Here is a 12,535-nt window from a genome sequence, read left to right on the forward strand (position 1 = left end):
GCTGAGTATGATAAGCAGAAGATGGCTCTATAAATGCAGATGATCGTTATGGAGAACGTGGAATTGAGATCGGAGGTCTCCAGCTTTTGAGCTCAAATGCAAGCCATGATGGATAGGCAAGTGCGGTTAGAGGATATGATGCACCAATCTGGACTAGATGATGCGGATTGCTTCTCTTATTAATTATAAGGTATTATCATCACAAACTGAGTTTCATGTTAAATCATGCTAATCTAAAATGCCTCCTGCACGGCGGATGCAGTTGATGTGTATTGCATTATTAGGCAACATAAATTTGAGGACTAATTCACCATTGTGAATGTTTTGGGTTCCATAGAAGATGGTTAACCTAAAATTCGAAGAGTTATAAGCCGAATAGATCGAGAGAGGAAGGGTCTCAATGGAGTTAAAATGTAGGTTTTGAGACGTGAAATTTCTATTTAATATAAGGGTAAACTTAACTTTACATATTTATCACTTTAAGGACTATCAAAATTTTATTTTATTCTTTAAGAGGTAGTTCAATGCTAGTTGGAAGCTCATATGTATTGCATGTAATTTTATGTAAATAATAATGTGTAAAATATTTATATAATTTCAATAAACTTTAGATATATTTTCAAGATGAGTTAATAATATATTGTCATAATTTAGTTTACCAATATTAAAGTATGAATATTCAGAGTTATTTATAAAAATTAACACCTTATTTAAAAATTATAAAATACAAACATTGATATGAGATATTATTATAAACCCATATAAATATAGGACTTATGGATGTGAAAAATTTTAATAAAAAAGATTATGACACTAATGCTCTGATTAACCTTTTGAAAAAAAATTGAAATTTTAATATTTACATAATAAGATGTTTTTTCATTGTTTTTTTTTTTTTTAATAAAAATCTTGGTATATGAATTCTTAGGAAAATATTAATAATTTATTATAATTTCTAAATTGCCATTTTCTATATAAAATCTTGATCAATTAGTGATTTTTATTTTTATTTTTATTGTATACCTTTCCCTCTTCATCAACCCAGACAGCACCCAATGCCTCCGGTGTCTTCAGTGAATACATAGGAGCTGAGTTCAAACATGTCACATTTTCAGACGTACCCATTAACCCGCAAGTCCAATTCCACTTCATTCTCCCCTTCGCCATTGATTACACTGCCTTATCTTCTCCTCGTCCAACAAATGGAAACTTAAGCATCTTTTGGGATTCCGATGATCTCAGCCCCTCCCATGTTTCTTCCATCAAAGGTAAACATTCGAATGTCAAAGTAGCATTTTAAAGTTGATCCTAAAACTTTTGCTCAGTGCATAAGCCAGCTTATAGCGACCCTTAAGGAGAATGGGGTTATCTCTTTTGCTTCTATAGCTCCATTTGATGATAACAAAGTTCAGAAGCATTACTTGGCTCTGTGGAAGAGTTATGGGAACCTCATAGACTATGTTAATTTTCAGTTTTATGCATATGATAATAGAACATCTGTGTCTCAGTTCATTAGCTACTTCAATACTCAAATGATTCAGAGGCTTGTTATTTTGTATATAGTACGATAGTGGCAAAGCAGATTCATGTTTATTTGGGTCTCACATTGATTTTTCAAGATATGTTTAAGTCATTTAAAAGCTTTTTGCATATTATCAGATGACTTGAGATAATAATTTTTATTTAAATTACAAATTTAAGATATGGTTACATGGATTACTGTCATGAATATGCTACATGATTTCATACTAGTCTAGAATGCCTCTTGCATGACGGATGCAGTTGATGTGTATTGCATGCTAGTAGTGGATATAGGTTCTCGTGTGCCTTCAACTTCTTATAAATGATCTATTTGAACCTATTAGGTGCTGGTTTTGTGGGAAAACGTCCAATTTACAGACGGCATGCTGCTAAAATTGCTTTAAAATTTTCCAAAGTCCTAAACAAAAGATAGGCTTAGTTTAATGTTAAAATATTTTTGAAATGATGAGTGAAACTTAGGAATCATAATAAATGAGGCAATGTAGACTTAGTTCATTTAGAATGGACATTCATTTATATGTTTTTGGTCGAGTAAGCTTCAAGCATTCATTGTCGTGCCGAAATCATTGAAAATATTATATACACTTGGCTGAGGATTTGAAAATTTGAAAAAGGCATATGTTGAATATATACATAACTCACAAGGAGCACTAGTTTCATAATTATTTAAATTAAATGCTCTCATCATCTCATAACGTTCATGTCCAAATGTCTGGATGAATAATAATACTACACTGAACCCAATATTATCCATTGTTCTCTGTTATTTATATTCTAGATTTAAGATATGGTTGCATGTATTACTGTCGTGAATATGCTATATGATTGCATGCTAGTCTAGAATGCCTCCTGCATGGCGGATGCAGTTGATGTGTATTGCATGCTGGTAATGGATATAGGTTCTCATTTGCCTTCAACTTCTTCTAAATAATCATTTGAACCTATCAGGTGTAGGTTTTGTGGGAAAACATCCAATTTATAGACGGCATGCTGCCGAAATTGCATTAAAATTTTTAAAACAAAAAGAAAAGATAGGCTTAGTTTAATGTTAAAAATTTTTTGAAAGGATGAATGAAACTTAAGAATCATAATAAATGAGCCAATGTAGACTTGGTTAATTTAGAACGGACATTCATTTATATGTTTTTGGTCCGGTAAGCTTAAAGCATTCATTGCTGTGCCGAAATCATTAAAAATATTATATACACTTGGCTGAGGATTTGAAAATTTGAAAAAGGCATACGTTGAATATGTACATAACTTATAGGGAGCATCAGTTTCATAATTATTTAAATTAAATGCTCTCATCATCTCATAACGTTCATGTCCAAATGTCTGGATGAATAACAATACTACACTGAACCCAATACTATCTACTATTCTCTGCTATTTATATTCTAGATTTAAGATATGGTTACATGTATTACTGTCGTGAACATGTTACATGATTGCACGCTAGTCTAGAATGCCTCCTGTATGGCGGATGTAGTCGATGTGTATTGCATGCTGGTGGTGGATATAGGTTCTCGTGTGCCTTCAACTTCTTAGATATAGGTCTTGTGTGCCTTCAACTTCTTAGAAATGATCTATTTCAACCTATCAGGTGCAGGTTTTATGGGAAAACGTCTAATTTACAAACAGCATGCTGCCGAAATTGGGTTAAAATTTTTCCAAACAAAAAGAAAAGATAGGCTTAGTTTATTGTTAAAATATTTTTAAAAGGATGAGTGAAAACTTAGGAATCGTAATAAATGAGGCAATGTAGACTGAGTTCATTTAGAACAGACATTCATTTATATATTTTTGGTCCGATAAGCTTAAAGCATTCATTGCCATGTCGAAATCATTGAAAATATTATATACACTTCGCTGAGGATTTGAAAATTTGAAAAAGGCATACATTGAATATATACATAACTCACAGGGAGCATCAGTTTCATAATTATTTAAATTAAATGCTCTCATCATCCCATAACGTTCATGTCCAAATGCCTAGATGAATAACAATACTACATCGAACCTAATACTATCCACTGTTCTCTGCTATTTATATTCTAGATTTAAGATATGGTTACATGTATTACTGTCGTGAACATGCTACATGATTGTATGCAAGTCTAGAATGCCTCCTGTATGGCGGATGTAGTCGATGTGTATTGCATGCTAGTGGTGGATATAGGTTCTCGTGTGCCTTCAACTTCTTAGAAATGATCTATTTAAACCTATCAGGTGCAGGTTTTATGGGAAAACGTCTAATTTACAAACGGCATGCTGCCAAAATTGCGTTAAAATTTTTCTAAACAAAAAGAAAAGATAGGCTTAGTTGATTGTTAAAATATTTTTGAAAGGATGAGTGAAAACTTAGGAATCATAATAAATGAGGCAATGTAGACTGAGTTCATTTAGAATAGACATTCATTTATATATTTTTGGTCTGATAAGCTTAAAACATTCATTGCCATGTCGAAATCATTGAAAATATTATATACACTTCGCTGAGGATTTGAGAATTTGAAAAAGGCATACATTGAATATATACATAACTCACAGGGAGCATCAGTTTCATAATTATTTAAATTAAATGCTCTCATCATCCCATAACGTTCATGTCCAAATGCCTAGATGAATAACAATACTACATCGAACCTAATACTATCCACTGTTCTCTGCTATTTATATTCTAAATTTAAGATATGGTTACATGTATTACTGTCGTGAATATGCTATATGATTGTATGCTAGTTTAGAATGCCTCCTGCATGGCGGATGCAGTTGATGTGTATTGCATGCTAGTAGTGGATATAGGTTCTCGTGTGCCTTTAACTTATTATAAATGATATATTTGAACCTATCAGGTGCAGGTTTTGTGGGAAAACATCCAATTTATAGACGGCATGCTGCCGAAATTGCGTTAAAATTTTTCAAAAAAAAAAAAAGAAGATAGGCTTAGTTTAATGTTAAAATATTTTTAAAAGGATGAGTAAAAACATTTGCCATATCCGAGCAAAAAAAAAAATTGCCATGATCTAGTGGCTTTTCATCTCTTGAGTGAACACTATAAATCCCTTGTACTATCTTTAGTTTGCAGAATGCTTATTCCTAGGAATAGAGATTGTTGTAATAGAAGAACTTGATAATTTGTATTAAAAATGTATTATAATGCACAAGTGAAAATTTATAATTTCTTATCAATCATAGTAAAGAGTAGATAATGAAGGGCTATAATTTCATCATAGATATACCTTCCATATTCCATGTTGAGTGGAAGAATGATGAATAAATATAAAATGACTATTATTTCTATTCCCAGATATCTTCTTGTATTCCATCCTATTCGTAGGAATAGCTATTTAGTGAACCGACAAAACCTTAATGTATCTGGTGAACTTTTATGAGGCATCCCACTCATCATCTGATGTCAATTGTTCTTATGTGGTGAGGTGCCCTATTTTTGTTAGTTGTTTGTGGTCAACTTGTGAAAGTAGCTTGAGCTTGTTTAGTTGTCAAAAAAAAAATTTTCATTTTTCATTTTCATTTTTCATTTCTAGATTTAAAATGACCAAAATATAACCTTGTTTTGAATTAATATAGATGTCTTCAAAACAAGGAAATGTGCTGACATTTTTTATTTCATTATATTTTGAAAATAGAAAACAAAAATTATTTTCCAATACTAAACTAGCTGTTACATTTTCTGATACTCAACGATGAGGGGGGTATCTTTTGCATGGAAAATTTGTCAAGCATCAATTTATACTACTGAATATTGCTGTATTTGTTTTTATTTTTCTTTTATGTTGGGCATGTTGGCTAAATGCATTGGTTAAATGGTTTTGCAGATATATTTTGGATAGGAAAGAGCTGGAATTCTACATGAAGAAGATCTAGAGGAAGAAGGGAAAGAAGGGAAAGGGAGCAAGTGCTGCCTAAAGTTTTGTTGCCTAGAGATCATTTTCATTTTTCTCAATCCCATATCTCATTTCAGGCATTAGACTCTGTTGGCCTAATAAGACTTACAATTCTTATTTTGATGATAACAAATCAAATGATATATTTAATATGTTTCAAGTAAAAGTGTTCAGGAAAATAACAAAGCTCAAGTGTATAAGAAAGTTCATGGATTACAAAGAGCATGAAGAATGAAGTCATATTGTGAAAAGCTCAAAGGAAAGAATGCAACTACAAAGATGGTGGAAGAACAAGTTTTGATTATACTTTTAAGAATGTTCTCAAATGTAAGTACTTCAGAGTAAATCTTAAGTATAAAGAAATTTGAAGCTCATAAAAATTCAAAAATATGTTTTTATATATATACTCTAAAGAATATTTCTTAAATCCATAAAAAGAAAGGGTTTAAGAAAAGAAAATTTTTTGAAATAATGAAGTTTTTAAACATATTTATTTCAAAATATTTGAAAAATCAAAAATATTTTTTTTAAACATATATACTCTAAAAAGTATTTTTTTAATAAATAAAAAGGGCTTAAAAAGAGAAGATTTTTTAAACCATGTTTTTAAACATATTTATTTCAAAATATTTGGAAATGAATTTTAGGAATCTTTGGGAGTAATGGATGATTTCAAAAAACTCTATAAATAGTTCTAATCTCAAACATTTTTAAATTAGAAAAAAGAAAGTACAAAGAAAGAGAGAAAGAACTTTGATGAAATATTTAAAAGAATTTTGAAATTGAGAAATCTTCTAAAGTTTCCAAATCAAGTGCTTTTCAACAACTTTTCTGATCCAGAGATATTCAAAGGCTTTTAGATCAAAGTAAGTTTTTTTTGAAAGGTTTTAGATCAACTAATCTTCAAGTATTCAAAATTTTGTTTTCAAAGGATCTGAAATTCTTTTAAGATAAACTCTCTGATCTGAAATCAATTTACATTCTGAAATTAAGTTTTCCAAAGATCAAAATTTTTATCTTCTTTGGAAAATTATTTGATAGTCCATACCAAGTAATTGAGCTTGAAATTTCTTATATTTAAATTACTTTGAGGTATAAAGTGAGCTAATTGGTGTATTAATTCACTCTACTGTGAGAGTTCTCTTTTGTACACATATTCTTTCGTTATCTTTCTTAAACGATTCTGAGTTGTTGAATCGTTGAACCAAATAAGGGGTTGTTATTTGGAGAGGCGGGCTCTAGCCTAATTGAAGGAGTGCATTGTAAGTTGGTATTGTTCCACCAGGTAAAGGAACTGAGATAGTGAAATCCTTTGGTGTTTTTGCCAAAGGCGAGGATGTAGGCTGTGTTGAAGCCGAACCTCGTAAAAACTCTTGTCGCCTTCTCTCTACTTTAATTTACATACTTTATTCGCTTTTATGAGTGCAGGTTGCATGATTTAAATTAAGTTCTTGATCAATAGAAAGTACATTTTGATTAATCTTTTGCGGAAACCCAAAAGAGGAGTACGTTGATTAATTTGAGAAAATCTTAATCAAGTAAAGTGAATAATAAAAGGTTACAGGGAAAGCAACGGAAGCCTAAATGTTATTGATTGATTGATTACATTGATTGAATTATTATTTTAAATTCCAGTTTTCTTAAGTGTTGTTATATATTGTATTTTGCTGGGTTATTAAAATTAGAAAACTTAAAAATCAAATAAAATTAAAAGATTTCCAATTCACCCCCCCTCTTGGCAAGCTATTCTTCATTTCAGACTCTCAAAAGATTTCTAGATGAATTTGTTTGTTTATCTGAACTTTGTTTCTTTTGTTACTGTTCAATGCCTCATTAGAATATATCAGACAACATTATGTCTTATAGTTTTAATTGTTATTTGAACAAATGGAGTTTTTGTATTTTAATTTGAATTTGTACTAGTATTTGTATTTGAATTTTGAATATTTTTAAATAATTTTTGTTATCTGAACATATGTTATTTCTTCATTTTAATTGAATTTGTATAAAATTTTGAATGGTTTTATTTTATGTATTTGAAATGTAATTATAGATTTTTATATAAGAATTCATGATTAAAAAAAATAGAATTAAAAGGTTTTTTTTTTTATTTTTCTAATTATTAGTGAAGGATTCAAATTCGTCACTAATACCCTACCATTAGTGACGAATTTGAATCCTTCACAAATAACTTACTTTTAGTAACGAATTTCAGATTCGTCAATAATACAATACTAGTAGTGACAAATTTTTAGTTCGTCACTAATACCGCTTCTATTAGTGACGAATTTTTAATTCGGCACTAATACGATACTATTAGTGACAAATTTCTAAGTCATCACTAATACTCTACTAGTAGTGACGAATTTACGATACTAGTAGTGACAAATTTCTAAGTTGTCACTAATACTCAACTAGTAGTGACGAATTTCTATTTCTTCACTAATACCCCTACTATTAGTGACGAATTTGAGTTGATTCGTTCTATACTATATAGTGACGGTGTTAGAGTTTTAGTGACGGATTATATCCATCACTAATATTCCATTATTAGTGACGAAAGTTATATTCGTCACTAAAAGTTAGTAGTAACGACACATATAGCAACTATTTTAAAAATGTCACTAATAATCACAAATTCATCACTAATACTATTAGTGACGAATTTATGACTATTAGTCATGGATTGGATCCGTTACTAATACCCTACTTTTTTGTAGTGGATGTTGAAATGATAAATGCCACACGTGTGAAGTTGTGAATAGTATCTAGTGCTCAGATAGTTAAGTAAGGGAAGAATGCTATGCTAGGATTTTTAGTATGGTTATTAGCATAAATTACATATTTTACCAGATTATTATTATTATTATTATTATTATTATTATTATTATTATTATTATTATTATTATTATTATTATTTAGACCATAAAATATTTGTATAGCAGAAAACATAGATTTCAAAGCATGTGAATCTAATTATTTAAGTTTTGTGGCATGAGCTCATAACAGTTTAGCACAATATTTATGCAGCTACAAATACCATGTTTTATAGCATACTAGATAGAAAATATCATGGAATATATATGTTATATAGAATGATACATTTTCAATATAGAAATTTTATAGAATATTCAGAATACCATGATTTATATAATTTCCATGATACCATGCTTTACAGTATATAAATAGAAACATATATTTTCAACATTTTTCATAATCATGATTTCAGAACCATAATGACCAGATACTCAAATTTTTAGTCAGATATTCAGATATACAAGTATTAAATATTCAATTAGTTATTCAGATTTTCATATAAGTTTTACAGTGTTATGGTTATTTCAAAATCATAGTAAAAATAGTAATATAAAAAAAAATCAGTTATATATATAGCATCAGACCTAGATGGACCAGATTCATTCAGCATAACACGATACCGTAACTATTTTCAATTTAGAGTGCAACCACATAACTCAGATAGTATGTGGATATTCAGCAGTCGATCGTGCCTATGTTGTGAACAGGCTCCCTATCAGTTAGGGTTGAGAAGGCTGATTTAACTTTCGGAGTTCAGTTGACTTATCTTGATCGGCTAGCCAATGATAGCACCTGCCTTCGAGCCGCACAACCCTGTCATGAGGAGTTAAATCATAAATATCAGTTATCCATCCAGGGAATTTTTCTCAGTTATTATATTTACATACCCAGATTTACAGAAATCGTAGACATACCTAAGAATATTAGAAGTATTACGAATAGAATATTCAAAAAAACAGTTATGTTAAGCAACATAGGTATGAGTTATACTGTGTATTAATTATACTTTTTTCCTCTGACTCAGTTATGTATGGTACTTCTAAATCAGATTTTACAATTTTATAAACTGGTCCGCCACACACTAGTAATAGCATATTTCATCTTATGGAGTGTTGTCTCATCCTAGTGATTTAACATATTTTTTTTCAGGTGATTCAGTTAGGTGAGTAGATCATGCTCGTAGATAGAGGGGACTACAGTACTGCTCTATCTATAGGGTAAGCGTTTTTAGGAAGTCATTTTTGAGTAGTCCTTAGGTCCAGATGAGGGCATTTTAGGGATGGCAATGTATGTATATTTTAGGGGAAACTTCTGACACTCTGGTATTGTATATATTGACATGGTTGTATATATTTTGCTCTCCATTGCATAGGTAGTTTATTGTATCTCAGATTCCATGATTCCTATCATGACCATGATGATGGGTTGATTTATATTAAAAGGTACCAGAGCATTGAAATTTTATAGTTTATATATAAATAAAAAAAATGGCATGAAAAATCAGGTCGTTAGATAAAGTGACAATCAAGAATAAGTACCCTCTTTTTAGAATCAATAACTTATTTGATCAGCTCCAGAGGAGTCGGGTCTACTCCAAGATTGATCTTCGGTTGGGATACCATCATGTGAAAATTAAAGTTGAGGATGTTTTGAAGACAGAATTCAGGACCAGATATGGTCATTACGAGTTTCTAGTTATGTCATTTGGTCTGACTAATGCACCGGCAACGTTTATGGATCTAATGAATCAGGTATTCCATGAGTACTTGGACCAATTTGTAATGGTGTTTATAGATGATATACTGGTTTATTCAAAGAGTTTTAAGGAGCACGAAGATCATTTGAAGCTGGTATTACAGGTGTTGAGAGAAAAGAAGTTGTTCGCCAAGTTTAAGAAATGTGAATTTTGGCTCAGGCAGGTCACTTTCCTCGGGCATGTGATCTTTGAGGATGGCATATCAGTAGATCCAAGTAAAATAGAAGTGGTGGTGAATTGGCTAAGACCAGGAAAAGTTCAACATATTAAAAACTCCCTAGGTCTGACGGGGTACTATCGATGTTTTGTGAATGGGTTTTCTATATTATCGGGTCCACTAACATAGCTCACAAGGAAAATTGTAATGTTTGAATGGACCGACGATTGTGAGCATAGCTTCCAAGAGTTGAAACAGCAACTTGTCACTGCACCGGTATTATCTATTCCATCAAGAGAGGATGAATTTGTTATATACAGTGACGTGTCCCTAAAGGGACTTGGGTGTGTGTTGATACAGCATGGAAGGGTAATTACATACGCTTCTCAGCCACTTAAGGAATATGAAAAGAACTACCCAATACTTGATTTGGAGTTAGTTGCATTTGTGTATGCCCTAATGATCTGAAGGCATTATTTATATGGTGGGAAGTGTGAGATCTTGAATAACTATAAAAGTTTGAAATATTTCTTCATCCAGAAAGAATTGAATATGAGGCAAAGGAGATGACTAGAGCTCATTAAAGACTATGATTACACTATCAAATACCACCCAGGGAAAGAAAACGTGGTGGTTGATGCTCTAAGCTGGAAATCAATGGGACCAACATTGTCAACAATGACGATCCAGAATCCAATCAAGATGGAATTAGAGAGACTCGGCGTGGAGCTAGTAGAGGGTGATCACCAGACATTTGTTGCCTTGGTACTACAGCCTACCTTGCAAGAAAAGATTAAAGCTGCTCAGAGGAATGATACATAATTAATAGAGCTAGTAGATAAAGTGCAGGACAGATAGGTGTCGCGGCGTCCCGGGAGCGCGTGTGCCCCGAGCGGCGAAATTAAAAATCAATTTTAATATGGTGTGGAAAAACATGGATGTCGGAGTCGCCACTAACCTTTAGTGCGGTTAGAACACATGATTACTACCCCGTTAGGGGTAGAATCAGTCTACATTACCAGAGTTGGGGTCGGGAGTTCGGTTACGCGAGGGGAAGGTACTAGCACCCCCTACGCGCCCATTCTTACGAATGGTACCTAATTAATTTGAAATTATCCCTAAGTTAATCTAATAATTCTTCAAATTACTCCTATTTTATGAATTTATAAATAAATGTGAAAAATAAATAAATAAATAAAGATAATATATACATATATAATCCCTCAGAGCTTAGGATACGTGAAGCCCGAAGGCTCATACCCCCGCAATAAAATCATAGGGATTATAAAATCAAAATTATTTAAGAAAATACGCTCCCACATTTTAAAATTGTAAGTAAAAGTTTTATAGGAAAATATTAGTATGGGAGGTTTTAATAATAGATATAATAATTTAAACATAATAAATAATAAATAAAATAGTAATAAACTAGAATATTAGGATACCAAAATACGTACTAATCAACATATATAATAGAAGCTAAAATATCTAACATACCAATAATAGTAGAATATAAACAATAATATAGACTAAGATAATGAGCAAATATTAAAATACTATATGTGCGTTATAAACAAAAATACTTAAACATACCATAATACACATAATTATGATAATAATAATAAATATCCACAAATAATATAATACGTAATAGATTACTATAATACTATATATACTAAACATACCATATAATAGAATGATACCAAAACACCAAAAATATTACCTAAAATATTAAACTTACCATAATAATTAATACCTTGTATATTAACATTCTAAAAATATAATAATAATATATAATATTACCTAAAATGCTATATTACTAAATGTACACGGTCACCTAAAATACTAAATTAAATGTATAATGCTACTTACAATTCTAAGTTGCTAAATATAAATATCATTTATTCAAATAAATATTATAGCATTAAAAATTCCACAACAATGTTATGAACACGACAAAATGATAATACAATCGTATACAAGAAATAAATAAATAATAAACAATAATGAACATCAATATATACGCAATAGCAATATAAAGTAAATTAAATAAAACACTACTCAAAACCCTAATAACGTGAAATAGCCAAAACCCTAAAATAAAACAATAACCCAAAACCCTAAATGGTCGTATTATGAAAATAATGTAAATAATCAAGAATCCTAGATGTGCATAAATATTACAATCATAAATAATAAACAAAATCCCTAAATACCGTATGAACAATAAATATGACAAATATCCTAAATACATCAAAAAGCCTAAATAATGTCTACACGATAAAACATCCTAAATAATATGTAACAATAAAAATAAGTATATTACAATGATTACAAAACAAAAAAAAAAGAAAA

General features: G+C 30.6%; 1 pseudogene; it reads left to right on the top strand.

Annotated features, from left to right (window-relative positions):
- The first annotated feature begins 1,030 nt into the window (after positions 1-1,030).
- LOC131162782 (chitinase 1-like) lies at positions 1,031-1,571 on the top strand (annotated as a pseudogene).
- The last annotated feature ends 10,964 nt before the right edge of the window (positions 1,572-12,535 follow it).

Source organism: Malania oleifera, chromosome 8 (genome assembly GCF_029873635.1).
Source record: "Malania oleifera isolate guangnan ecotype guangnan chromosome 8, ASM2987363v1, whole genome shotgun sequence".
Classification (NCBI taxonomy): domain Eukaryota; kingdom Viridiplantae; phylum Streptophyta; class Magnoliopsida; order Santalales; family Ximeniaceae; genus Malania; species Malania oleifera.